General features: G+C 36.4%; 1 protein-coding gene across 1 annotated transcript in view; it reads left to right on the top strand.

The window, feature by feature from the left end:
- The first annotated feature begins 407 nt into the window (after positions 1–407).
- LOC107563768 (calmin-like) overlaps positions 408–3958 on the top strand; it is a 7962-nt gene continuing 4411 nt past the window's right edge. Inside the window, exon 1 of the mRNA XM_016248711.1 lies at positions 408–412. The gene's annotated coding sequence lies outside the window, so the exon portion shown is untranslated. The remainder of the gene's footprint in view (positions 413–3958) is intronic.

The following is a 3958-nucleotide window of genomic DNA, read 5'->3' as shown; positions in this document are numbered from 1 at the left end:
ATAGTCCACAAAACAAAAAAATAGCTGAAATTATTAAAATAACCCTTGGTTCTCAATACTGTGTGGGGTTACCTGGATGATCCACACCACATGTTTTGTGATGGTTGTTCATGAGTCCCTTGTTTGTTCTGAACAGTTAAACGGAGCACTGTTCTCCAGCAAAATCCTCCAGCTCCTGCAGATTCTTCAGTTTTCCAGCATCTTTTGCATATATGAACCCTTTCCAGCAGTGACTGTATGATTTTGAGATCCATCTTTACATGGAATACATATACAATAATAATACATATTAAATATAATATTTAATAATCAAATTATTCAACACAAAAAAAAATTATAAGTTATATATAAATATATATTAATACCATTTTTCACTTAAGTATAAATTACATAAATCAGGAAGAATCTGAAGGTTGGGGACCCCCTGCAGAAAATGTGAATAATTTTAACAAAGAGAGATCATACAAAATGCATGTTATTTTTTATTTAGTACTGTCGTGAGTAAGATATTTTACATAAAAGATGTTTACATATAGTCCACAAAACAAAAAAATAGCTGAAATTATTAAAATAACCCTTGGTTCTCAATACTGTGTGGGGTTACCTGGATGATCCACACCACATGTTTTGTGATGGTTGTTCATGAGTCCCTTGTTTGTTCTGAACAGTTAAACGGAGCACTGTTCTCCAGCAAAATCCTCCAGCTCCTGCAGATTCTTCAGTTTTCCAGCATCTTTTGCATATATGAACCCTTTCCAGCAGTGACTGTATGATTTTGAGATCCATCTTTACATGGAATACATATACAATAATAATACATATTAAATATAATATTTAATAATCAAATTATTCAACACAAAAAAAAATTATAAGCTATATATAAATATATATTAATACCATTTTTCACTTAAGTAATTTTTTTATTAATATTTAATTATTATATTAAGTAATTTTTTTTTTCCATTTAAATAATTTTCAATTATTAATTTAATTGTATTTATAATTTATTCATAATTAAATGGGATAGTTCACCCAAAAATGAAAATGTGATGTTTATCTGCTTACCCCCAGGGCATCCAAGATGTAGGTGACTTTGTTTCTTTAGTAGAACACAAACGAAGATTTTTAACTCAAACCGTTGCAGTCTGTCAGTCTTATAATGGAAGTGGATGGGAATCACGGCTTTGAGAGTCAAAAAAACATACACAAACAAAACCAAATTAAACCCTGCGGCTCGTGACGATACATTGATGTGTAAAGACACGAAATGATCAGACTGCAAGAAACTGAACAGTATTTATATCGTTTTTTTTACCTCTGATTCACCGCAATGTCTGAAATGTCCTGAGTGCATTCGCATTCGCGTCTTTTGCGGCGGATCGCAGACTTATAAGTGCATTACCGCCACCTATCTCTCAAATGGACCATTGACACTCTATCTACAATCTCAATTAGGAGTGTCAATGGTCCATTTGAGAGGTAGGTGGTGGTAATGCACTTATAAGTCTGCGATCCGCCGTAAAGCAAAAAGAAGACACGTCGCACGCCGGCTGAAGAAGCTCAGGAAGCTTTATAGCTCAGGACGCGCTCAGGACAGTTCAGACATTGCGTGAATCAGAGGTAAAAAAAACTATATAAATACTGTTCAGTTTCTTGCACAGACCGATCGTTTCGTGTCTTTACACATCAATGTATTGTCACAAGTAGGGTTGGGAATCGAAAATTGATTCTGATTCCAGAATCGGATACTTGTTGTCAAATTCAAATTTCGATTCCGCCTATCGATTCCGATGCTCTTTTTTTTTTTTTTTTCTTCACCTGTGAGGACCGGACCTAGCGATCTGCCAGGACCTTGCTCGCTAACCTAAGCGCTCCAAAGTTGGGCTACATTTGCGATCAGAAGCCAAAAAAAGCGAAGTATAATATCTGTGATAGCTAAACATGTTGCAAGAGAGGCTTCACCACCAACATGACAAAGCACTTTAATTTGATAGATAGTTAAAGATCGCGAACACGATTCAAACACCAACGTGATTCTATTCCTAAATTACAATGATTTGTCGGTTTCATTCCTCAACCTTTGACGTGTGCGATCAATGTTTTGATCACTTGTTGGTTCGTCCGTGCAGAGTACGATCACACCAGTGTGATTTGAACATTTAAATCAGCGTTCGCGCTGCCTTTGTCCTAAAGTGAGCAGCTGTCATCTGTCATGAATGAAAAGGCCTCACAGTCTTTTCAACCACACAGTATCATTATTTCAGTGTTACAAACATTCAAATCACTGAAGTACTGGGATAAAAGTTTATAGTTTAGAGATGAACTCTCGTGTGTACGGTAGCAATTAAAATAGAGTAAATCACCTTTTGAAAGTAATTTTGACACTTCAAATGAAGAATTGTCAATTGCATTGTTACGCCAGTAGGTGGCGAAAAGGGGCTGTTAAAATGTATTTGTCTTTTAATTATACAAGAGATTCGTTCAAGAACGCTGATTCATCCAGTAATGAAACAAGTACATCTTGAGTTTTGCGATCAGAAGCCAAAAAAAGCGAAGTATAATATCTGTGATAGCTAAACATGTTGCAAGAGAGGCTTCACCACCAACATGACAAAGCACTTTAATTTGATAGATAGTTAAAGATCGCGAACACGATTCAAACACCAACGTGATTCTATTCCTAAATTACAATGATTCGTCGGTTTCATTCCTCAACCTTTGACGTGTGCGATCAATGTTTTGATCACTTGTTGGTTCGTCCGTGCAGAGTACGATCACACCAGTGTGATTTGAACATTTAAATCAGCGTTCGCGCTGCCTTTGTCCTAAAGTGAGCAGCTGTCATCTGTCATGAATGAAAAGGCCTCACAGTCTTTTCAACCACACAGTATCATTATTTCGGTGTTACAAACATTCAAATCACTGAAGTACTGGGATAAAAGTTTATAGTTTAGAGATGAACTCTCGTGTGTACGGTAGCAATTAAAATAGAGTAAATCACCTTTTGAAAGTAATTTTGACACTTCAAATGAAGAATTGTCAATTGCATTGTTACGCCAGTAGGTGGCGAAAAGGGGCTGTTAAAATGTATTTGTCTTTGAATTATACAAGAGATTCGTTCAAGAACGCTGATTCATCCAGTAATGAAACAAGTACATCTTGAGTGAGTCATTGAATCATTTATTCATAAATTACATGTGATTTTGTTTAGTTGTCTAATGTTTTTTCTTCAGCGTCATGAGAGAACCACAACTTCCATTGGGGGGGAAAAAGGAAGGGAAAAAAACTCAATTTATCCAGAACCATGCAGTTCTATTTTGCACGCAAACAGCTCTTAAAGAGGCCAGTTTTTATGTAGCCTGTTGATTTTTGTTAATGGTATTCAGCTCCAATATATGGTTTGCAAAAAAGAGACACAGGATAAATGTCTGATATCATCATTAAATCACATTGTAATCGGAATCGATAAGCAGAATCGTAATTGATAAAATTCAAACGATACCCAACCCTAGTCACGAGCCGCAGGGTTTAATTTGGTTTTGTTTGTTTTTTTTTACTCTCAAAGCCGTGATTCCCATTCACCTCCATTATATGACTGACAGACTGCAACGGTTTGAGTTAAAAATCTTCGTTTGTGTTCTACTGAAGAAACAAATTGTGCTTTTCCACTGCTATCAATGAGAGGAACGTCTGTACTTCCTCATCAGACAACGAAACAGCCATTTTTTAGTTGTTAAAAAAATGCACGCTTGTTCAAAACAGTTGCGTTCGATCTTTCGCTGGCTGTGCTGATTTAAATCTAGCGGGTCTGTTATGTCTCGTGTTGCAAGTTCAGTGACGCAGATAGTGACGATTCTCTCCTGCCAATCAGTGATCAGCAGAGTTTACACGTCACGTTTTGGTAACGGTACGGTTCACTTGGAACCTCAACCGAGGTGGTACTGAAAAAAGTACCAGG

Source organism: Sinocyclocheilus grahami, unplaced genomic scaffold, assembly GCF_001515645.1.
Source record: "Sinocyclocheilus grahami isolate Dianchi unplaced genomic scaffold, SAMN03320097.WGS_v1.1 scaffold888.1, whole genome shotgun sequence".
Lineage (NCBI taxonomy): Eukaryota > Metazoa > Chordata > Actinopteri > Cypriniformes > Cyprinidae > Sinocyclocheilus > Sinocyclocheilus grahami.
The sequence above is the reverse complement of the archived record's forward strand: the minus strand, read 5'-3'. Positions and strand labels throughout refer to the sequence as shown.